This window comes from Lutra lutra, chromosome 5, assembly GCF_902655055.1.
Source record: "Lutra lutra chromosome 5, mLutLut1.2, whole genome shotgun sequence".
Taxonomy (NCBI): Eukaryota; Metazoa; Chordata; class Mammalia; order Carnivora; family Mustelidae; genus Lutra; species Lutra lutra.
In genome coordinates, this window is record NC_062282.1 from 43,235,638 (window position 1) to 43,261,792 (window position 26,155).

Below are 26,155 nucleotides of genomic sequence, written 5' to 3' on the forward strand. Positions count from 1 at the left end.
CGCGCATGTGTGCCCGCCTGAGTCTCAAGGCAGTGTCACCGGGGAGGGGGCGAGTACGGAGGCGCTGAGCGCCGCGTCTGGTTCGTCTTGGTCGGGGCTGGAGGTGCGGGCTCGTGGAGGATAGGAAAGAACAATAGGGCTCAGCAAGACTTTGGGGTACGCGTGGATCGGGGTGGTGTCAAAAGCTACAGCGACCCTTCTCAATCTATGTCTGTGAGCCCGGGGTGGGCGAGGTCCCGGGACTGAATTCTTGCTGGTGTAGCGCTGCAGGTGTCGTGCCTGGAGCGCATCCGGCGGTGCCAGTGCGCGCCCAGTAGTGGACACTAAGGTGAGAAGCGCCCTCCCGGGTGCAGAAACAGAACCAAGCTTTACTGAAGGTCTGAAATGTTCTAGGTGGAGTGCTGCCTGCTTTTCCAAAGGCATCTAACCTTTAACCCTTACAGCAGCCCTCTAAGTCAGTTTTTCAGACCATCGGCTGCAACCCACTAGTGAGTATGAGTGGTGAAATCTGTTTCATGAGCCAAGACTAGTATTTTTATTTGCCAGTACTTTTAGGTCCGGTATAATTTACACAGAATGATTTGCATATAATTTACAGAGAACAAAAGTGTAAAGTGTGTTGATGCACCCGTGTAACTACCACCCCCATCAAAATACGGGACGTTTTAATTCCTCAGAAAGTTCTGCTGCTTTTTAGTCAGCCCTTCCCCCCATCTCCTTAAAAACCAACCAGTTTTACAATTTCTATCTCTATAGGTTAATTTTGCCTTTGTAGAATATCATATAAATGGAATCCTACAGTAAGCAGGCACATTTAAAAAATAGGTAAAATACTGTAAAATACTGCATATGTATACCCTTGTGATAAGGCTTATTTTATGAAATTTACTACATATAACTGTATTTTTAAAAATGACTATTTATTGGGCATCCATGAACCAGGCACTGTTTCTGGTGCTGGGGATATAGTACTGAATATACAGTACTGAATGAAGTAGACAAAAATCCCTGCTGTTATGAAATTTTACTTTTAGTAAGTAGAGACAGCCAATTAATAATAAGCATAATCATATAGTATATTAGATAGTAAATGATATATTAGAATTTATACACAAAGTAGATCAGGGTAAGGGAAATGGGAATTAAGTTCAAATTAGGTAGACAGCAGAGGCCTCCTTGGTGATTGTTGAGCAAAGACTTGAAGAAATAGAAGAGTGGGGGTACCTGGTTGACTCAATCTGGTTAAGCATCTGACTCTTTTTTCTGCTCAGGTCATGATCTCAGGGTCATGAGATGGAGCCGTGTGTCTGGCTCCATGCTCAGCTGGGGGGTGTGCTTGAGATTCTCTTCATCTTCATCTCCCTTTGCTCCTTCCTCCCCGACTCTCTGTCTCTCTGATAAATAAATCTTAAAAAAAAGAAAGATATAGAAGAGTGTGCTGGGTAGAGGGAACAGTCAGCATGGACACACACACACACACACACATTAACATACTAACATTAGGTTGTTTTGTAAAATATGTTTGTGTTACCTTAATCAATGATTCTTACCTTAATCACTGATAAAACACTGATATTATTTCTAATTTTACTGAGCCTGGAGAGGTGACGTTGACTCACTTGCCCAAGGTCAAATAGCCAGCAGGTAAATTCAAACCCAAATATTTTCCTCCAAATCTTCTACTCTATATATGTCTCCCAATCTAAAACATAGCATTTAACTGATCTCTACTCTCCCTTAGCTTAAAACACAGGGATTTCACCTCCCCTGGGAAAGATTCCAGAAAGACTGTTGCACGAATCTCACCATGTAGACATTATATTTCCCGGGTCTGTTGGTGTCTCTTCCACAGTTCCTGGGTCCCACTGAGAACCTGTTGCTGGTATATTCTACCTTCAGACTCCAACCTGTCTGTGTTCCTACAGCCCGGGTTAGGATCCACAGGAAGGCCTGAATAAATGGTCAGAGAAGGATGGGCACCAACTACCATTACATGCAGTTAAATATTTGGCAGCATCATTTTTTAAAATTTATTTATTCGACAGAGAGAGAGATCACAAGTAGGCAGAGAGGCAGGCAGAGAGAGAGAGGGGGAAGCAGGCTCTCCACCAAGCAGAGAGCCTGATGTGGGGCTCGATCCCAGGACCCTGGGATCATGACCTGAGCTGAAGGCAGAGGCTTTAACCCGCTGAGCCACCCGGCGCCCTGGCAGCATCATTTTTGATGACCATAAATTACTTTACCTTTGGAGTGTGTATTTGTTTGTTTTACCAGTTACTTAGGTTGTTCCAACTTTTCAGTGTGTTAAAAAGTGCTGCAACAGATATTCTTGCAGACAAATCTTAGTGCAAATCTGTGGTTTTTCTCACAATGAATTCTGGAGGGCCCAGGAGACATTCTCCCACAGAGTGGCTTCCTCAACCCAACAGCTGAGGCACCCCTGTGTGGCTTTGAAAAATATGCTCCCAGTGATTCTGGGATCTTCAAGTCATACCTGGTCTGTCATGGTTCCATTTCTTCCCCTTACCTCTGTATTCATAGATCTCTGTCTTCACCCAAAGGCTGCAGAGAATGACCAAGTCCTAAGAGAGTTAGTTTTTTCCATTATATAGGAACAGTAATGGAAGACTAAAAATGACCATGTGAGCTAAAACCATGCAAAGCAATCTTAATAATCTGGGATTTTTAAAATAATGGTTATAGTTGTTCTATGACCTTTAAAAATTTTGGTTACAACATTAAATCCTCTTACTGTTGATCATACAAGTATAGGAAAATGAAAAGTAGCAAAACAAATATTTAGTACATTGTTATTTTGAAGCATTGACAATTAAAATATTTTATTTCTTTGTTAAAACAACTTATCAAGAGCGTCTGATGCGGTGCCTTCTTCTCTTTATATAACTTGATACCAAGTGAGTATCTTTTCTGTGCCGTGCCAATTGGATCAGATTCAATATTTGGTCCTTGTATCTAGGACAATCTATTCTAGATATTTACGGAGTGTTCAGTAAATGTTTGCTTGATGATTTAGTGAATGAATGGCCTAATGAATAATGAACACACAGTGTAAAGTATCTCAAATATGATGTTTGTGTTACCCACAAAATGAAACATAAAACTAGAAAAATGGGCATCAAAGCATAGTGCTAGAGAAACAGAATGAGACCAAATTAGTATAATATCACCAAAAATGAAATGGGGCTAAAGTTCAGCAAACATTATCAAATAATGAACATGCTTTAAATGAGTTGCCATGCTTTTTTTTTTTTTCCATTTGGTGCAATATTGATGACTTTAGTTGGAATAGGAATGTGTTGTTGCAGGGACCGGTATCATTCAAGGACGTCGTGGCTGTGGATTTCACCCAGGAGGAGTGGCAGTATCTGGACCTTCCCCAGAGGGATCTATACAGGGATGTGATGCTAGAGAACAATATCAACCTCATCTCAGTGGGTAAGGACCACTTCCCAGTGTTGATGGCATGTGCCTAGTTAACTACTTTTCCTTTCTCAGTTGCTCCAAATAATCAGCCCTTTGAAGTACTTTTACAAGTATGGCTCTGGGTCTTATTAGATTTAAGATTGACTGTCTTTGGGAGGTATGGCTACAGGTTTGCTTAAAGACCTCTCTTTTTCAGGTACAAATGGGTACCTTCATCAGGCAGTCCCTGATAAAGTTCAGGCTTCAAAGGACCTGAAGCCCAGGTAGCTAGGTCCAAATCCCATATCATTTCCCATTGACAGGATATCAAACCACAAAGCCATCTGTGATCCACAAGTTGGAACAAGGTGAAGAACCATGGATGATGGAGAGAGAAATCCCAAGTTGGAGCCATGCAGGTGAGTTAGCTAAAGGGCTCTGTGGCTGGAAGGGAATGAAATTAAGATCACAGTTGACCCGATGTTTACCAGAGGTTAGGTGAAACAGGGGAAAGAAATTAAGAGTATACTTGTCACGGTGAGCACTGTAATACACGGAACTGTTGAATCACTCTGTTGTACCTGAAACTAATACAACACTATATATTTACTGGAATTTAAAAGGAATTTTTTTAAAAAGATCACAGTTGATCAGTAAGGGTTGGCATCTTTGAAAAATATGCTTCAGGACTCTCTTCTTGAAGCCCTTGGACCTTTGAAAATAGCTGGGACGGTTGGCATAATTTCCTTATTTACCTGAATGCCATTTCCATAGATCACCTTTCTATATTTGTGCCCTCTTTGCATGGCTATTAGAGAGCCACATTTTCCCTTCCAGGTATATTCTGCCTGTGGTTCTTACCAACTTCATTTAAGACTTTGAGGAGTTTGTTTTTTTTTTTTTTTAATTTTTGCAAAATATACATCACATAGAATTTACTGTTTTTAAGTGTGCATTTCAGTGGCATTAAGTACATTCACACTGATGTGGTACCATTGCCACCATCCACCTCCAAAGCTCTTTCAACATCACCATCAACTCCACACGCTATCTCCCTGCTGGCTATGCTAACCACTACTCTATTTGCTTTGCTAGGAATCTGACTATCCTAGATACCTCATATAAACGAAACCAAACCGTATCTGCCCTTTTATGTCTGATTTATTTTACTTCGTATACTATCTTTGAGGTTCATCCATGTTGTAGCATGTGATAGAATTCGATTCATTTTCAGGGCTGTATAGTACTCTCTTGTGTGTATATGCCACATTTTGCTTATCTGTTCATTTGCAATGAACATTTGAGTTGTTTCTACCTTGGGGCTACTGTGAATAATGCTTCTAAGACCATTGATGTCCAAATATCTGTTTGAGCCCCTGTTTTCAATTCTTTTAGGTATACTCCCAGGAGTGAATTTGCTGGACCATGTGGTAACTCTGTGTTTTCATTTTTAAGGAATTGCTGTGACCTTTCCCACAGCTACCATACACAATTTTACATTCCTACCAGCAGTGCACAAAGGTTCCAGTTTTTCTGCATCCTCACCGACACTTGTTATTTTTGTTGTTGTTGTTTTTCTAGCAGTGGTCCTGATGGGTATGAAGTGGTATCTTTTTGTGGTTTTGATTTGCACTGAATGACTAGTGATGTTGAGCACATTTTCATGTGTTTTTCGCCATCTGTGTATCTTCCTATGAGAGGTGTCTAGTCTAACCTCTGGGGAACCAGTGCTGGATAAAGAATGGAAATCTACTCACTGTCTTTAAAGACTGATAGCTTATATGTCAGGAAGTGGGTTAGGAAGTTCCGGAGAATTTTTGAATTCTGAGCCAAGGAATGACTTTATTGCTCTGGATGTAGGTAGCATAAATTGAACAGTAGTCACATACTGTCAGAGGTTTACAAAATAGATAAAAGTGAAGACAGATAGGATTTTAGATCCAGAGTGAGAAATCTGCTGCTTAGCGTCTCCACTTTAACAGAATCCAGAAATTTGGAAAACATGATGTAAAGCAAAAGTGGCAAGCACATAGTTGTCAGTAATAATACACATAATAATGGTGTCTCACGAACAAAACGTATTATGTGTGAGGCAGTATTCTGAGTACCTTACATCTGTTGACTCCTTTAATTCTCATGACATTGCTACGAGGTAGGTACTGTTGTTATCCTTTTCTATAGAAGGGGAAGTTGACGCCCAAAGACATCAAGGAATTTGACCTGTGCTACATGTCTAATTAGTGATGGAGCTAGGATTGAAACCCTGGTAATCTGGACTCAGTACCTGTGTTCTTTTTTTTTTTTTTTTTAGTACTGGTGTTCTTAACTGTGATTCCTCTTCCATATATGGTAGGTAGAGAAGAAGGTGGGGAGAGTATTGAAAAGTCAGGATTAATGCAGTGTCTGTGAACTATTTTAGACTAAGATGATACACTCAGCAGTGAGAATTCGATGGTTCATCTAACCCTGAGGCAGGTAGTATTTGGCTTATCCTGTGGCTTATTTCTCTCTCACTGGACACACAAGTTCCTGGGCCCTCAAACCCATATAAGAACGAATTACTGTTACAGCTTTTCGAAGCACTGGCTACAAAGGTGTTCCTGCTTGCAAGCGGGCTTGATGGCTTTGTCAAATCAGCTTCACGTTGATGGATGAATAGACAAGAGCTCAGAGACACTGGAAGCAAAGAGATGTGTGAGGATTAAACTGGAGCAATCCAATGAGTCGATGAGGCACCAGCTCAGATCTCTCTGTTCCTCCTCCAGTGTCTCCTTTACTTCCTCTAATCACCATTTCACCCAGTCATTATAATTCTCTAGATGGGCTCTTCCTGTGGACCCCGTAAGAGCTGTCCTCCTTTTTCCCTTTTTATTGCACCTTATAATCATTTTCATTTCTCTTCCTGGTTTGCGAAGTCCTATTTGCATATAGCAAGATATATTTGTGTTTTTGGTCATATTCTCTGTTTCTGTTTCTGCAAATGTAGTGGTTTTTTTTTTTTTTTAAGTTGTGGTTTTCTTACAAAGCTCAAGGGTATAGATTCCATTAAACTTGGTATTTCTATTTGTTAGGGATACTAGCCTTAAGGTAAAGATTCATTCTCACAATCGGGTGAAAAGTTATGAGCCACAATACATTAGCAGAAATATTCACAAACATATAGCTAATTATGCTTCCTTATAGAAGAAGTCTGGCATCTTGATGACCACTTGGAAAGGCAGCAAGAGAACCAAGAAACACTTTTGAAGTATGTTGCATTCATCGACCAGGAAACTGTGACAGAGAAAAAGGGGAACAAGTATAATGCACTTAGAAATATATTTCCTCCGAGCACAGACTTTGTTTCTTCCAAACGAAGACCCCAAAAATATGACTCCTGTGGCAGGAGTTTGAATTATTTGGGTTCATTTAATGGTAACAGAACATATGCAAGAAAGAATGAATGTAGCGAATGTGGGAAAGCCTTCTTCCAGAAGTCAGACCTCATTATGTATAAGAGAACTCATACAGGAGAAAATCCCTTTGTGTGTACGGAGTGTGGGAAGGCCTTCAGCAAGAAATACAATTTTGTTATCCATCTGAGGATCCATACGCACGAGAGACCTTATGGGTGTACTGAATATAGAAAAGCTTTCGCCCATAAATCACACCTCATCGAACACCAGAGAATCCACACTGGGGAGAAACCCTATGAATGCCATAAGTGTGGGAAGGCCTTTTTTCAAAAATCACACCTCAACATTCATCAGAGAACTCATACTGGAGAGAAACCCTATGGGTGCGATAAATGTGGGAGAGCCTTCAGCATGAAGTCACACCTCTTTGTACATCAGAGAATACACACAGAGAGAAACCTTATGTGTGTACCAGGTGTGAGAGAGCTTTCACTGAAGTGTCCTGCCTTATGAGACATCAGAAAGTCCATACTGGGAAAAAGTCTTTTCTGGGAAGTCTGACCTCAGTATACATCACAGAACTCACAAAGGAGAAAAGCCCTATGAGTGCAATCAATGTGGGAAAGCCTTCAGACATAGCTCAGCCTTCTGTTGACATAAAAGGACTCATAAAGAAAAAATTCCTTAAAAGAGAAACTAATATGGGAATATCCTCAAACAAAAGCCTCAGGAGAAATCAAATCTTATATGTATCGAGAAGTCAACCCTATTAATTCAATATATTTTTAAAGCATGCAGCTTTGTTTTTGTTTCAGATGTTATCCATGTTAAAGTATAAAATGCTCACTGTGGCCTATAAAGACCGTTGGAGTATTCATAAGTGGACTAATCAGAACATAATTAGAAAAGCATACACGGACAATCTGCAAAGTATGAAAACACTATAGTTCTAGTTGTATTATAATATGTTATGCACCACAGAACATAAATCATATATTGGAATTCTACATGTGAAATTAACATAAATATGAATATAAAGTAAGTATTACAAGTACAATGACATCGACCAAGATCTTCCACATTAAATAATACTATTTTCTTCTATTTAACACAAAATATGTCATTCAAGAATTTAAAACTAGGGGCGCCTGGGTGGCTCAGTGGGTTAAGCCACTGCCTTCGGCTCAGGTCATGATCCCAGGTCCTGGGTTCGAGCCCCGCATCGGGCTTTCTGCTCAGCAGGGAGCCTGCTTCCTTCTCTCTCTCTGCCTGCCTCTCTGCCTACTTGTGATTTCTCTCTGTCAAATAAATAAATAAAATCTTTAAAAAAAAAGAATTTAAAACTAATATTATATGTCAACCATACTTCAATTAAAAAAATTCAGAAGTCTAAAATAAAAACTTCTTTCTGTTGATTGCTATACATATGTGTGTGTATATATACACACATATATATGTATGTATATATGTATGTGTGTATATATACACATATATTTTACTTCTGGTTTTTGATCAATGAAAGAATATGACAATGTATTATTATTGTTCGTACATACATATGATATAGGTATACGAGAATGAGTGGAAGAAAATAGCCACATCTTCTTACAACATTCACTCTGGTTTAAATAATTGTTTTCAGTGACTAAATTACCCTCTTCTTACATACTGTTATTGTCTTCCCTAATTAAAGACCTAATGCTCAGTATCAGGGTGCAACTGTATTTGGAGATAGGGCTTCTAAAGTGCAGTGACATTAAAATGAGGCCATGAGGTTGGCCCTACTCCAATCTGACTGGTGTCCTTATAAGAGGAGATTAGGACACTAGGGATTCAGGTGCATAGAGGAAAGACCCTGTGAAGAGACAGCAGGAGGGTGACCTCAGAGGGAACCAGCCATTCTGGCACCTTGATCTTGGGCTTCTATTCTCCAGAAGTGTTTGAAAACAAATTTCTGTTTCTTAAGCTACCCAGTTTTTGGCATTTTGTTATGGCAGTCCTAGCAAACTAATACACATGCTACTGCTCTTTTTCATTGGATTACTTCATAAAGTGGGAGATACAAATTATAAGTACTCCATAACCCAACAATATGATGTGGGTTCATTGTACTGTGCACCTTTTCTGTCTATTTGGCATTCCCTAATTCACCTTTTGATAGAATAGTAAGAAATACTTTAATAAGGATTTTAGAATTCAGAAATGTAGGGATTTTTTTCCAGAGAGAATCATTCATTTTTATTTTATTTTTTAAAGATTTTATTTTTTTGACAGAGAGAGAGAGAGAGAGCACAAGAGGGGGAGGAGCAGCTAGAGGGAGAGGGAGAAGCAGGCCTCCTGCTGAGCAGAGAGCCCAATGAGGGGCTTGATTCCAGGACCCTGAGATCATGACCTGAGCCTAAGGCAGATGCTTAACTGACGGAGCCACTCAGGCACCCCAGAGAATCATTCATTTTTAAAAATTAAACTTGTGGAGATATCCTGCAAATTCACATATGACTATCTATGGTATTAGAAATCTACTTGTTCCTTATTTATTAATTAAAGATGGAGCTTCATTCTTTGGAAGTGAGTTTTAACAGAGATTTAGGAGTACAGACAGGAAACATACAGAAGGTGTTGGGAGAGCTCTCGTTCCGGAGCCAGCTAGATCTAGATTCTGGATTTGTTTCGAGCCTCATATTCTCTTTGGTGAATTAGAATAGTGTCATGATTTCTTGGGCCATTGCAAGGATTATACATGTATGTATGGTGCTCACAAGATGTTAGCTATTTTTGTATTTTCCAAGGGTATAATTAGAGTTCCTATTGTAATTAAACAGATAAGGAAACGATTCACTCTGATCAGGGCTTTGATGGAAGGGATAGGTCTGTGGGGGGGTGCATGTATCATTCTGTTTCATTCTCACAAGGGTGTGCCACTGGAATGACTGCCCTGCCTCCTTCCTGTATTAAGCCACTTTGTTTAGGGGTCGATTCTAGAAGTGTACTGCTAATGTAACAAAAACTAAGATAGGTAACATTGGCCTAATACTGGGGCAGAGAGAAAACTGATGTCAGAGCCTGGAAAGATGGTGACCAACTGGCAAAACATACAATAAAATTGCCTTCCTCTACTTAAGCCTACTGTGCTGACACCTCAATATTAGAAAACAGAATATTGGTAAGATTTGCTGACTGATATTAGCTGCCTTTGGCAAACAATTACAAGAAAGAGATCATCTCGGGCAAAATATTATGAAATGAAAGCAAATAGAGTCCAGACATTTGGAGTCTTACAGAGTTAAAAAAAAACAAAACAAAAACCAACTATCCTAGACTTCCAAGTAATAAGAGAATGATTTAAAATACTTTATTTTCTTTATTTTTTCTTTAATATTCTTTAAATAGTCTTCACACCCAGCGTGGAGCCCAACATGGGGCTTGAACTCGCAACACTGAGATCAAGATCTGAGCTGAGATCAAGAGTTGGACACTCAACGGATTGAGCCAACCACACACCCCTAAAAGACTTTAAATATCAACAACCTGATAGATCTTTTCAGTGAAATAAAGGGACTCAGAAAAAAGATCCTATTAAGGGTCTGAAATCTCCTCCAAGTCCAATATCCTCAAAGGAGAGCTACATCTACCAATCTAGCTCCATGTTACAGTAGCTCAATTTTAGTTAGCTGCAGCTGAGAAGACTGGGGCTTCCATGCCCAACCTATACCCTGCTTGTACAGCAGAGGCTCTGCCTAAGGCAAGGAAAGCCAAGGACACTGGGATCCTGATCCCATCCCAACCACCCTGCTCTAGTTTGTAGGGCCGATGTTTCATGCCAGGGAGCAAGATGAAAGGATAGCAAGCTATCATTCTCCCAGGTCCCACTTACAGAGCAGAGGTTCTGTCCTGGAAGGAGTGACTCAAAAAGACCTTGGGCTCCCATTTCTCCTCCCAAATCCCACTGGTTGGGAGGAGTTTCCATGCCAAGAGGAGAAGCCAAGAAGTCTCCACAGCTCCACTTGTAGGGTAGATGTGTCACTCCGGGAAAAATTGGCTGCTCCTTCCAGCTCTTCTATTGCACTGGAGCCATGAGACATCTGAACAAAGGGAGAGACAAGAAGGGAGGGCGGCAGCTCCACAGAAGGAGCTGCCTTTATTTGGTACAAAGTGGGAGGAATGCGTGACTTAGACATTGGTGAAAATAGATACCTTATTTGTAAACAATTATAACTCTACTAGTTCTATAAAACAAGTAACAACAAATGAAATGGCAGGCCATCCAGAAGTTTAACAGAAAGAACCAGGGAAATAGCTAAAAAGTGCCCTGCACAGTCGTAGTTACAGTAATCCATCTGGAAGGCTGTGCGCCTGTCTAGGTATCACGTACACATCAAGGACAGACCAGACAGGCACTTGAAAGGTGATAGTCACTGTTAGACATGGGGCAGGCTTGAGAGAATTCCCCAAGTCATACACAGATCTATGAACATGGAATGGAAGCCTTACTGGCTCATGGGGCTTAAGCACAACCTCTGATTGATCAGTGGCTGGACACTACAGTTTTTGAGCCGGGGTGACTTCTAGGAAGCCCGTGGGGAAACTGAGCACTGACCTCAGACATGACACACTGTTGGGGAAAATGGATTCCACAGAAACTAGTCCAGGGAAGCCAGGAAGCCAACTAACAAAATTAACAAAACAGAGTGACATCGATGAGCCCTGAGAGGGATGTATCAGAATCCAAAGTTGCCACACCAACTTTTGTTATCTCAAAAACTGAGAGATGCACAGAAACAGAGTACTGTCACTCTCGCTACAGGAGAAACAATGGCAATTGAAACTACTTTGAGGAGGCCCAAACTTTGAACTTACATGGCAAAGACTCCAAAGAAGCTCTTAGAGTTCCAAAAAGCTAAAGGAAATTATGTTTATGACAGGAATGCATCAAATAGAGAATATCAGTAGGTAAACATCATTTGAAAGAGCCAAGTAGAAGTTCTGGCATTGAGGGGCGCCTGGGTGGCTCAGTTGGTTAATCAACTGCCTTCAGCTCAGGTCATGATCCTGGAGTCCCGGGATCGAGTCCCACATCGGGCTCCCAGCTCCACAGGGAGTCTGCTTCTCCCTCTGACCTTCTCCTCGCTCATGCTCTCTCTCACTGTCTGTATCTCAAATAAATAAATAAAATATTTAAAAAAAAAAAAAAAAAGATCATCCCGCTGCCGGAAATGCTTCTTCCGGCAGTCAACAGCCTTTGAGAAAAAAAAAAAAAAGAAGTTCTGGCATTGAAAGGTAACAGTACCTGAAATGGAGATTCACTCTAAGGGCTCAACAGTCCATTTAAGCTGGCAGAAGAATCAGTAAGTTTGAAGCTAGATCATTAGTATACATTCTGAGAACAGAAGGGGAAAAAAGAACAAAGAATAATTAACCGAGCAGCCTTCTGGTTTCTTATCTGACATAGAAAACTCTGGGAAGTTGTCAGTCCCAGTTTTTTACAACAAGGAAAACAGTCTCAACAAACTGGAAATCAGCAATTCCTCTTGATCTTGCAAAGAATTGAGGTCACAGACAAAGGACTGCTGTGAATACTAGCCAGGAAGGCAGATACTGGGAGGTTATGCGGGGGTGGGGGATGGCTAAGGAGTGTAGTATAACTTTCTGAGGGGATGGTGACCCATGTCTGTGCATGCATTGAAACCCTTGAATTACATAGTTTGAATGGGTGAATTGTATGATATATCAATTGTATCTCCATAAATCTGCTTTTAAAAATTGAGCTGCTGGGTCTTTAACATAAAGAGATATATTTTACAATACAAAGTAGAAGCAAAGAAAAGTTATGAGAAAGTAAGGAAGTATTTGTGTGTCCTTTCTTCTCTTGGTTTCTTCAAAAGATGTGAAATTATGTAAAGCAACAATTACAACACTATGTTGTTGGGTTTTAACATATAGAGACATGTGAAAACAATAGCATAAAGTGGGTCAAGTGTGGCAAATTTTCCATATATCTTGGAATTAATATCAATCTGAAGGATATTATGACAAATTAAGAGATACTGTCCAAGCCCTAGAGCAAACACTGAGGAAATAACAAATAGTTTAAAAATCAATAGAAACTCTGCCCCCAAGAATGGAGAGCATAACTTTTTAGTCCTTAGGTGTGTGCTGGACATAGTGACCTCCAAAGTGGATAGTGTAGAAAGAGAGGGGAAAAGAATAATTTACAGTGGAGAAGCATGACAAACACTACCTCAGACACATGATCAGTGTTGATAACAACACTGCTAAGTCATGTTGATACCAGGTACCCTTGCTATAAGATGATGAAATGGCTCTTAGCCTCTGTCATCTTCCTCCCTAAAACACAGAACTGCAGTCTAAGCATGAGATAAGTATCAGAAAAATCTCAAGAGGGACATTCTACAAAGTACCTGACCAGTCCTTCTCAAATCTGTCAAGGTTATAAAAACAAGGAAAGTCAGAGAAACTGCCTCAGCCAAGAGGAGCCTAAGTAGACAAGATGACTAAATGTAATGTAGTATCCTAGAGGGAATCCCAGAACAGAAAAAGGACATCCGATAAAAGCTAAAGAAATTTGAGTAAATCATGGACTTCAGTTAATTATAATGTATCAGCTTTCGTTCATTTATTTATAACAAATGTTCCATAGAATGTAATATGTTAATAAGAATGTAATTTGAACCTAGTGGCCAATAGATTATTTCTCTTTCTAAACTACTTCAGATAATGGAATCAACAGAATATAACATCCTGACTATCATCGTACATACTAGAGAATCCACAAATGCTACCCACATTTGATTCCACAAATGGAATACCCATTTCCAATATCCAATATCCACATATCCATGATTCCACAAATGGAATCATCCACTAGAAGTTCTTGAGAAAGCCCTGTGACGTGGAACAAAATTTAGAACCAACATGGTAGAGTAAGAGGTTTCCGCCTCCTTCTTTTTTCTTTAATAGAAATTACTTGGGGAGCATCCTAACACCTCCCCCTACACAGAGCATGATGGGAAAAGACAGAGTTGGGAGGATTGGGAAAACTTCATGTGTATGAAGATTTGAGTGCAGTCTACCTGGAGAAGAAGATAGCAAGAAGAATGACATGAATGACATGAAGTCTGAGTAACGCTCTGAAGGAGGGATGTCCAAAGTGTAGGATGATGTGTCTAGGTGAGATGCATGAGGGAAAAGGGCTTTCTACAATGTATTTCTGTTGGGTTCACAGATGGAATACACATGTGAATGGGGGGAGGGTAGGGGAAATGGTCAGGGTGGGTACCATACGTCTGTGATGAGAGTGATTTTAGAAACATTTTGAAGCCCTGAGTCTTATCCTCTGTTCACCTCACAGAACAGCAAATTCCTTTGGGTAAGAAACCCTGATGAAAGACCCAGATCTCATTCTCTCCCAGGTGACTGGTTTTTCCTTCTGTCCCTGGTTGGCTGCAAGACAGAATTCTTTTGGGTTCTCTCCTGTTTTGGGGAGTTAGACCATCATCCAGCATTGGTCCTTGAGAAGAGTTACTATCTTGTATGCTGAGATGGGTTCCTTGTAAGGACATGTTGACCACTCCATCCATATTTGCATCTTTCTCCACAAACACATCTGAGCCTAGTGGCCAATAGACTATTTCTCTTTCTTAAAAAAACGTATCCAGGGTATTTTTCAGTGTTGTCTCTCCTCACTGGAACTTTCCTGCCTTATTGAGCATAAGGATGGTTTTTGTGGCTGTCTTCTTCTTACAAGGTAGGTCACATAGACCCACAGGTGGCCTGTGTTTACTTTCTTTAAGAAGATATCACTTGACTTGGGGGTGCCTGTGTGGCTCAGGGGGTTAAGCCTCTGCCTTCAGCTCAGGTATGATCTCAGGCTCCTGGGATTGAGCCCTGCATTGGACTCTCTGCTCAGCAGGGATTCTGCTTCCCCCCACCCTCTCTGCCTGCCTCTCTGCCTACTTGTGATCTCTCTGTGTCAAATAAATAAATAAAATCATTTTCTAAAAAAAGAAGAAGAGGAAGATATCACTTGGCTTGGGAATACCAGCTAGCCATGTCTGAAATCCAAACACAGGAGATCAGAGAAGAGGATGAGCCTGCCTTTAACTGCCTTGACCACTAAACAACCAATGGATTAAAATTTTAAAACCATAGAACCATGGGAACAGAGTCACAGAATTTTGGATCCAGTGGTACTAGAAAGTTCATGTAATCTAACAATTTAACAAGAAAAAATTTATCATTTACTGAGTAGAAGTTTTTGGCCATGTGGCTTTTTTTTTTTTTTTTTTGAACCTAAACACACAAGAATAGTCATACCATCTTGGTTGCCTGATAAAAGCGTAAAATAAACCCAAAACCCTGATGTACCAGAAGCTATGGGGAAAAGGAAGATTATTTGATCAGGAGAGTCAGAAGCTTTTACTGGATCAAGGTTTGAAGGTGATGGAAGTGAAAAATGGAAGGTGCATGAGGTGGAGTGGAGAGATCGAGACTACTACTTCCTTTATTTTTTCTCCTGAAATTCTTCATTATTAAGACTTGCATTCACCTGCCTTTGGTTTTAAAATATAAGTTACAAAATTTAACACAGATATAAAAGCTGCTACTTCTGAAATCAAGTTCTTATAATGCCCAGTCAATGACAGCTCACCTGGCATACCTTCATAACCTTGCATAAGACAATAGATGCTTAAATATGACACCAAAAGCATAAGCAACAAAGTTTTAAAAAAAAGATGAGTTGGATATCATCAAAAATAAAAAAAAAACTTTATCCTTCAGAGGACACTATCATGAAACCAAGTAAATATGGAACAAAATTTTGGAAAATTATGTAGATGTTAAGGGACTTATAATTAGAATATATAGAGTTCCTACTGAAAAGAAAAATAACCCAACTTAAAAGTAGACATTTCTCCAAAGAAGACATACAAATGGCTAACAGACAAATGAAAAAGTGTTCATCATCATTAGCCATCAGGGAGATTCAATTCAAAACCACATTGAGATACCACCTTACACCAGTTAGAATCTAACGCCAGTTAGAATGGCCAAAATCAACAAGACAGTAAACAACAAGTGTTGGAGGATGTGGAGAAAGGGGATCCCTCTTACACTGCTGGTGGGAATGTAAGTTGGTGCAGTCACTTTGGAAAACAGTATGGAGATTCTTTAAGATTTTAAAAATATAACTACTCTATGACCCAGCAATTGGACTACTAGGTATTTACCCCAAAGATACAGATGTAGTGAAAAGAAGGGCCATCTGTACCCCAATGTTCATAGCAGCAATGGCCACAGTCACCAAACTATGGAAGGAGACAAGATGCCCTTCAACAGACGATGGATAAAGAAGATAGGGTCCATATATACAATGGAATATTATGCCTCCATTAGAAAGGATGAATACCCAACTTTTGTATCAACATGGACAGGACTGGAGGAGATTATGCTGAGTGAAATAGGTCAAGCAGAGAGAGTCAATTATCATATGGTTTCACTTGTGGAGCATAAGAAATAACATGGAGGACATTGGGAGAAGGAGAGAAGTGAGTTGGGAGAAATTGGAGAGGGAGATGAACCGAGAAACTGTGAACTCTGAGAAACAAACTGAGGGTTTTGAGGGGAGAGGGTTGGGGGGTTGGGTGAGCCTGGTGGTGGGTATTAAGGAGGGCACGTATTGTATGGAGCACTGGGTGTGGTGCATAAACAATGAATGTTGGAACAATGAAAGAATAAAATAAAAATTTTTAAAAAGTAGATATAAGAGGGACACCTGGAAAAAAAAAAAAGAGGGGCACCCAGATGGCTCAGTTTGTTAAGCTTCCAACTCTTGATTTTGGCTCAGGTCATGATATCAGGGTTGTGAGATCAATCCCGGCATCAGGCTCTGCACTGGGCATGGATCCTGCCTAAGATTCTCTCTCTCCCTCTCCGTCTGCTTGCATTCCCTCAACTCACGTGTATGCTCTCTTTCTCTTAAAAAAAAAAAAAAAGTAGACACAGGATCTGAATAGATGTTCTTCCAGAGAAGGTATACAGATGGCCAATAAGCCCCCCAAAAGATCTTGAACACGATTAGCCATCAGGAAAATACAAGGCAACACCACAGTGAGATACCACCTTACACCACTAGTGTGTCCGTAGTTGAAAAAATAGACAAGAGCAAATGTTGGTGGGGATGTATAGAAACTGGTACCCTCATATACTTCTTTGCTGATGGAACTGTATAAAAGCAGCTGCTGTGGAAAACAGTACGATAGTTCCTCAAAAGATTAATTGCACTCCTAGGTATCTACCCAAGAAAAATGGTAACATATGCCCACTCAAAAATTGTCCACAAATGTTCATAGCAGCATTATACATAATAGCCAAAAAGTGGAAAGAGCCTAACTGTCCACATGATAAAGAAAAGTTGGCAAAACCCAAATAATGGAATATCATTTGGCCATGAAAAGAGGTAAGTTACGAATACACAATACTACAAGCATGAACCTTGAAAATGCTATGCCAAGTGAAACAAGGACCATGCATTGCAATATTCCATTTATATGAAATGTCTAGATTAGGAAAATTCAGGGTCAAAGTATATTGGTGATGGTCTAGAGATGGGAAGGTTAGGGAGATATGGGGAGTGACTGCTAATGGGTACAGAGTTTTGGGGGGAGGCGACGAAAATATTCTAAAAATGATTATGTGTTGGTTGTACCACAATAAAACCATGTAAATATAACTTTATATGGGTAATTGTATGTATGTGAATTATATCTCAAACTGTTATATATAAAAATGAAACCCAGATCTGGGACCAGGAATGCTTGCTGCTGCTGGAGCATCACAGCTTCTAGGCCCTGTCTGCTGAGAGAGGAAAGAGATAGGTTTATACTAACTCCCATATATCCATGTACCTATACACATCTTTGTATGTATCTATCTCCATCCACAAGTCGCTAAACATGATTTTGCACTGTCTCCAGCTCTACTCCAATATCGTGTAGACCATCCTAAGCTTCCCCACATGCTTGTCTGTAACCTGTTGCTCCAACAGTGAGACACCAGGCTTCTCCATTTGCCACCCATCTATTTAATTGTTCAATTTCAGTATACATGTGTAGTGGTTCAGGATTATTATCCTGTACCTCTGTGCAAAATAACATTAGCAACTAGGGTACGGTGCTTACATTTGTTTGTCTCTAGTCTTACTGTTCCACTAATTTCCCAAGTTAATTTAGGCCAATAACTTTCCCCTCGCCCCCTGCAGGCAGGTTGCTTCATACATGTGTCCTACAGTTAGAATCTTTTTTGTCAAAGTCTAAACTCCAGCCTGAGATCCTCCTACTGCCCAAGTTCTGCTTTTATTTTTTTTTTTTCCAAGTTCTGCTTTTAATTGATTTCATTCAAGTTCATGGTTTGTGCTTTAAAGTTCTATGGGTTTTGACAATTTCACAGTGTCATGTATATTCTTCATTATGGTGTCATACAGAATAGTTTTGCACCCTAAAAACACCTGGGCTTCCCTTGTTCAACTCCCTTCTCCTCTCTGAATTCCTGAAAACCACTGATACTTTCACTGCCTGTGTAGTTTTCTTTTCCATGGTCTCGTCAGTGGACTCATACAGTACACGGCCTTTTCATTTGGTTTCTTTCACTTAGCAGTATGCACTGAGGGGTCACCCATGTTTTTGTGAGGCTTGATAACTCGTTTCTTTTTGTCACTGGATAATATTCCATCGTATGGATGTACCAGTTATTTTTAACAGATTTTATTCCTTACTTATTTATGTTATTTTTATTTTTGACTGAGGTTCAAAAGAGGAACAAGATTGAAGACTAGGAGAAGCAACCGTCCCACCAGGTGAATACAAGACAGCATCCGTAAAGCACTAGGAATCGGGGCTCCTGCTGTTGAGAGTGAAGGGGTGCGGGAGAGTCACAAGAGCCTCGACGTGAGAATGTAATGGGAAGAGAGCAGGTGGACGGCAATAGATAGGGCTTGATGTCCTTCTGACCCCTGAAAGGAAACCTCAAGTTGTGTCCATTTTGATGATCATCTAACAGGTTCCAAAATTCAGGCTTTAGAGGCATGTGGGGGGAAGAGCCTGGAAGGATACCCATCAGGTATCGTCAGTGTCTCCTCGGATGAGTGTTCTGAGGGCCTCATGGTCCATTTGTCATCTACCCCAAGAACCTCTCTGCCATGCTGCAGGGAACCCACATGCACTTCCCCCACAGGGTTTACTCACCTTCTGAACCCAGGTGAAGGATACCAAACAAGCACTGTATTTCCCCAGATTTCGCCCCCATCTGGAGATGGTCAGACAATAGCCTGGTCTAAGCTATGTCTGTAATGACCTTATCCACCCTCTAACTCTTCCACACAGTGCTCAAGTGGCTTGGGGATCCCCCCCAGGAAAGCTCACCGCTTTCCTGTGCTCAGGGAGGTATTGTACTCCTGCCCCCTTCAGAACACTTGAGAAGGAGCACAAGGAGAGCCTCGTTTCCATTAACCAGGGAGTGTGATCTCAGAATTCTGAGTCACAGACTTGTGTAAGCAGCAGACTTGACCTACACTCCAGAGTTTGTGCCACAGTGTCCTCCTGCCCTTCTTCTGTCCAGAACCTTGGAGAGTAAAGATACTATCTGTAGGCCATGGAAGTCTTGTAAATTCATAATGATGTTTGCACCAAAGGTGCCAAGCTTGCCCCATGTGTTCATGACTCTCTAAATGGTTATTCTCCCCAGAGCCACTGCCTGGAAAGGTCATTTAGATTTTTACTTGCCCTCTGGTACTAATGGGGTCAGTTTTTGTCACGTAAGATTTTTTTTTAAAGATTTTTATTTAAAGATGCTTATTTAAAGATATTTATTTATTCGTCAGAGAGAGAGAGAACGAGAGCACAAGCAGGCAGAGAGAGAGAAGCAGGCTCCCCACTGAGCAAGGAGCCCGATGCGGGACTCGATCCCAGGACCCTGGGATCATGACCTGAGCTGAAGGCAGCAGCTTAACGGACTGAGCCACCCAGGCATCCCTGCCACATGAGTTTTAAAAACTCTCTGGGACTTGGGGAAGTAATATAGCTCAGTGGTTAAGAGCACACGTTTTGAGTCCCTGGTTCCAGTTTGGTTAGGTATGTACCTAGAAGTGGAATTGTCTGGTTGTATGGTAATTCTGGTTTAATTTTGGTTTAATTTTTTGAAGAGCCACCATACTGTTTTCTGTAGTGACTTCTGGGGTACAATTTTAACTTCAGACTTTCTAAAATGGTAAAAAGAAAAAGAAAAAAACCCAGAAGCAGAATGGGCCTTCCCTCACAGAGCCAGATGTACAGGCCCTGGTTAAAGCCGAAAATGGTACCATCATCCTTCCTGCGGATATGAGAGCATTACTTTTTTTATTATTTAAATTTTGTCTTAAGTCATGATTATTGAAAACTTAAACTATAGAGTCTTCATATGTTCTGGATGTCCGTGAAGTGGCCCTTGGGTGCAGAGTCTGACAAATGCTGAGTAAACACTGAGCCAACGTCTGTTTAACTTATTTGCCACCTCCCCCAGGAACTTTTCCAACCCTCTGCCCAGGAGGTTCTTCCTGTCCCCTGAGCTCCTGGAGCAGGCCCAAGGAGCTGATAAACGACTGTGGAAGCAGCTGCTCTCGGAGGCCCATGTGTCTCGGGGTGACTCCGGCGTTAGATTACGGTGCATTATGTGTTGTCCTGGAGCACGGAATCTTCTTTCAAAAAACTATGACTCACAATACTCCCTGAATCAGCGTGGCTTATCACAGCAGGTAACTCATAGGCATCTGATTTTACTGACAGGTTCCCCCATGATTAAAGGAGCTGTATTTTTCTTTTTTTTTAATTTTAAGATTTTATTTTTGTATTTGACACAGAGAGAGAGAGATCACAAGTAAGCATGGCAGCAGGCAGAGGCAGAGGGAGACGCAGACCCCTTGCTGAGTAGGGATCCCGATGCGGGGCTCAATCCCAGGACCCTGGGATCATGACCTGAGCCGAAGGCAGACACCTAACCAACTGAGCCACCCAGGTGCCGCAAAGGAGCTATATTTTTCTAATAACAATAATTTGTGCTCATTGTGAGAATCAGACATATGACTGTAAAGAAGGAATTGAAAAGCAGCTGAATTCTACCACCCAGTGTAAACACTATTAATATTCAATGGGGTATCCTTTCATGTATGTACAGATATTTACAAAAAACAGGATGTAGTGTTTACGTTTATAACTACAGTTTTACTTGGCAGTACACCATCGACATCTATGTCATTATGTTAAAATGGCTTGATAATATTCCTCTTTGTGGATGTGCCACAATATACTTATCCAAACTCCTGTTTGGAGGCCTGGTTTGTTTTCAGTTTTTCAGTAATCTAAACAATGCCAAGAGAAACCTCTGGTTTCTAGATGGATGATGAGCTTAAGATGCAGTTTGAATTTTATCCACAAGGGGGAAGCAGGCTACTGTGAGAAGACAAGCTAAGCGTTAAAGGCAAAAAACAACTAGAAAGTTCTTTGGCATACATAAGTTCACCCCAAGCTTGGGGGGTGGATATTAATATTTTCCCTATTTTCTACATAAGGAAACTGGGTGTTAGGAGAGCAAGTGACATGTACAGATTCTCACCAACCACCGAGTGCTGAGGTGGGATTCAAACCTGCCTTCTGATTCCATTCAGCAGGCTTGCTTCATTTCCCTGTGCTTCCAAAGTTGACAGCAGGAAAACGTTCTCCCCACATTCAGTTCAGTTCTAGGCACTGTGCTGGCAAACTATGCAGAAATAAATAGGAGGATCCCTGCCCCTCAGAGGGTATTGTCAGGTATGAGGACAGACTTACACATAAATAAATGAATGACTAACCCACCAGAATAGTGAGAGCCCAAGTACGCTGGAAAGTCACTTTGCAGTGAGACTAGGCATGGCTTTATAAAAGAGACTTGATAAGAGTAAGAGCTAAGGTTTATTTAGCATTGACTCTGTAAAAAAGCGCTAAGGGCTTTATATGCACTTATTAGAAATTCCCCCACGTAGGGCGCCTGGGTGGTTCAGTCAGTGGAGTGTCTGCCTTCAGCTCTGGTCATGATCTCAGGGTCCTTGGATGGAGCACCTCCTGCCCACACCCCCGCCCCATTATTGGGCTCCCTGCCCAGTGGGGGGGTCTGCTTCTCCTTCTCCCTCTACCCTTCTCCTTGCTTGTGTGCTCTTACTCTCTTTCTCTCTCTCTCTCTCTCTCAAATAAATAAAAATCTTTAAAGACAAAAAAAAAAAGAAAGAAAAATGTGGGGGCACCTGGGTGGCTCGGTCGTTAAGCATCTGCCTTCGGTTCAGATCATGATCCCAGGGTCCTGGGATTGAGCCCGACATCTGGCTCCCTGCACAGCAGGAAGCCTGCTTCTCCCTCTCCTACTCCCTCTGCTTGTGTTCCCTCTTCTTTCCCCTTCAAATAAATAAAATCTTTTTAAAAAAAGAAAGAAAGAAAGAAAAAAGAAAAAGTTCCCCCATAGACCTGGAAGGTATTATATCCTTTTTATAGGAAAGAAAATCAATGGTCAGAGAGTTAAGAAATGGGTAGAACACTGGAATCCACATCCTTCACGTCAGTTTGACAGGACCTAATCGGGATGGTAGACCTTCAACAGGCAGAGCTCGAAAAGAGACTTCTAGGAGAGGAAACATGGAAATAAAGTCTTGGAGTCAAGAAATACCAGTACAAGAGATTATGCTGAGTGAAATAAGTCAAGCAGAGAGAGTCAATTATCATATGGTTTCACTTATTTGTGGAGCATAACAAATAGCATGGAGGACAAGAGGAGATGGAGAGGGGAGTTGAGGGAAATTGGAAGGCGAGGTGAACCATGAGAGACTATGGACTCTGAAAAAACGATCTGGGAATTTTGAAGGGGTGGGGGGTGGGAGGTTGGGGCACCAGGTGGTGGGTATTGTGGAGGGCACAGATTGCATGGAGCACTGGGTGTGGTGCAAAAATAATGAATACTGTTATGCTGAAAAAATAAAAAAATTTAAAAAAAAAAAAAAAAAAAAAAAAAAGAAATACCAGTACATTTGCAAATGCAAGGGGATCAGTGTTCCTGGAGGGTGAGAGAGGAGGAATCTGAAGAGATCAAAACTGAAAAAGACTGAGCCAGATTGGAGAAGTCTGGGAATGGCAGGCCAAGGAAATCCTACTGGATTTTGTATTCGGGGGGAACCAACCAAAGAGAATAACATGACTTGTGCTTTATGAAGATGAAGTTGTCGCGTTGCATAAGGGACCAAGGAGACTAGTTAGGGGATTGTTAAAATAATCCTGGCCAAAGATAACCAGAGATGGAACGAGAACTGAAAGACATTTCTGAGAGAAAATCCATAGGATTTGACATCTCGTCAGATGCTGGGGATAGAGAAGGGAAAGCTATGGTTAAGTTTCCACGTTTGGGTAACAGGGAGAATGTGAACGTGTATTCCAGAGGAAAGGCCGAGGGGAGGGAAAGAGAGATGACGTCACTTTTCTTATGTGAGATTGGGGGGCCTGAGGGAGCTCTGTGTGGAGATGTTCCCTGGGGAGCTGGAAGTAGGAAGCTGGTGCTTTAGATATGGTACCTGGGAATCACAAGAAATGGCCCCAGGAACTGGCTAGGGAGAATCTATACTTAAGATTCAACAGGGGACGTTCATACCCCGATTACCTATAATTCTTCTGTCCTAGAGAAATAAAATCACATGTGACAAGATGTGTGAAGGATGTTCAGGCAGCATTGTCTGTGGCAGTAAAAAGACAGGCGAGGGGGGGAGTCAGCAAACAAACCATTAAACATCCATGTTGTGTAGTGGTTAATAATTAAGTAGACTTAAAATGCTCACATGGACGAGTTTCGAAAACATACAGTGGATGAGGAAGGCAAGTTGTAGCACAATAATAATGTGTCATAAAAAAGAAAAAAGCCAAACAATAAAAATGCTGTCACACATATATATTTTAAGTGCGTGTGTGCACAGAGAATATTCTGGAGGAATAAACAGTCTGCTAACTATGCTAGAGGAGAAAAGTTGTGACTCTTCTCACGAAGAACTCTTCTCATGAGGCGAATGAGATTTTCACCTTAGTTATCAAGTTTTAATTTTACAAGAAGAATGTAATCATATAGAGTGTGAATGAAAATTCTCAAACTATTAAATGTAGGTCCAATGAGAATAAGAGAGATTGGAAGAGACAGAGACACATTCCAAGACTCAAGGTAAGGCACTATTAATGGGAATACTGGGAGAAGTTTCTGGAAGTGCAAGATGAGGGGTGGGGGGTCCTCTGCGCTCACTAGCTCTACAGGGACAACCAGCAGGATGAGCCCTGTGAGCTCAGCTAGTTTTCAACACCTTTCAATTATAGCCACAGCTCCTGTGTCCTTGAAAGGTCACCACGTCCTACCACTTGCCTTGGAACGAGATTGTGTTTTTCTGTCCTTTTTGAGCTATAAATGTCCTAAGACATTTCATCCAGTTCTTGTGTTTGGACATCCCCACTCTCCCAGAAATTTCACAGGGTTCTTGGTGTTCTCATTCCAGTCTTTCAGACTGTCTATGAAAACCCAGTAAACACCTGCCACATCTCTTTTTCCCGTTCAAAAATATTTCTATTCCTATTGCTGTGGGAGGTTTCTAATGGGATTTCTCAAGGGACACCCGACACAGATGTAGCTAACTCTTGAGCCCATGGAAGTGCCACACATGGGGCTAAACTTCATGTAAGTATCTTATTTAATCCTTCCAACAACCTAGTAGGTGAGTACTATTATAACCCTCATTTCAGGGGTGCCTGGGTGGCTCAGTTTTTGGGTGTCTGCCTTTGGCTCAGGTCATGATCCCAGGGTCCTTGGATTGAGTCCCACATCAGGCTCCCTACTCAGCTGGGAGTCTGCTTCTTCCTTGCCTCCCCCGACCCCCGCCGGCCCCTGTGTTCTCTCTCTCTTGCAAAAATAAGTAAATAAAATCTTAAAAAAATAATAACCCTCATTTCGCAGCTGAGACCTGATGTGTGGTGGTCAGTGAGAGAGAGTGTGTGTGTCTCCCTGTGTTAGTTGTCCTAAGGGATTAAGTGTGTGGGGGGGTGGTAATTGGGGAGGCACGAGGGACTGGACTGGGAACAAATTCTCAAGGGCTCAGGGGGGTTCAGTTTGCCAAGTGCCTTTATAACCATTATTTCATTTGATTTCACCACCATTTCATTTGATTTCAGCATTAGAGCTCTAATGATGGTGGTCATTAGGAAGAATAATGAGATGAGTCAAACTTTAATTCCCTTAAAGTGGCAACCATTGGGTGAAGGGTTTTTAGGGCCCATTAACCCACCATGCAGCCTTGGACAGTTCTGCAAGGGGGTGGAGGTAGACAGAATGTGTGCTCTATGTGGCTTTTTTTGACCCCGCTCTTTAAGGATCACTGGGTTTCCAGTAGCCTCTCCTCCTCTTGGCCAGGCACCCCCTGCTCTTCAAGCCCGCCCATCCCGGGAGATAAAGCTAAGTGGTAAAGGAGCCAGTTTCCTGGGGCTAATAGGCTGTTTATAGCCAGGAGCAGTCACGGGGCAGGAACAGGCAGGCTGGGAGGTCATGCTCCTTCTGAATGTTGAGATTTCTCATAAACATCCCCCATCAGCCTTCTGGGATGCAAGAACAACTCTGGGCCCCTTGCCCTTGCCTGGCAGCATGCCAGGGCCCCCACACCTTACTTCCTGCTCCTTTCTCCCCACCGTGGCTCTCCTCCTCTTCCTTTTCTCTTCTCCTATCCCCTTCTATACCCCTTCGTCCATAATGGAGAGAGGATCCATTTCCACATTTGACACATTTAATAACTTTGGGCAGGTACTTCATCCCTCGGAGTCTGTTTCCTCCCTTGTAAAATGGGGGTAATAATGAGGCTCTCCTCAAAGAATATCTGAGAGGTGCCTAGCACTGTGTTTCGTGCCTGCGAGCACACACAATGGCTATTTAAAACATGTTTGCCTTTCCCTTTTCCCCCTCCATTCCATCCCCTCTCCCTAATCCTGGTCCCACCCCCTGTTGTTTACATTCGAGTTGGAAGAAGAGGATAGACCTTAGATAGGTAGATAAATTAAAAAATAGGTAAATAGATATAAAAAAAGAACGAGATCACTTAAAATTGTGAAAAGTAGTAAAAGAATAACAAAACAAAGTGATGTGGGGAAAGAGGCTGCTTCTGTCTGCTGTCCTCAGGATAAAGTCCAAGGTCATCAAAGCCCATCTCCATCTGCCCTTGTTTACCTCTCCAGGCTTACCTCTTGTCACTTTTC

The 26,155-nt window shown here is 41.5% G+C and overlaps 1 pseudogene; it reads left to right on the top strand.

The window, feature by feature from the left end:
* Positions 1–54: 54 nt before the first annotated feature.
* LOC125100459 (zinc finger protein 300-like) lies at positions 55–7,295 on the top strand (annotated as a pseudogene).
* The last annotated feature ends 18,860 nt before the right edge of the window (positions 7,296–26,155 follow it).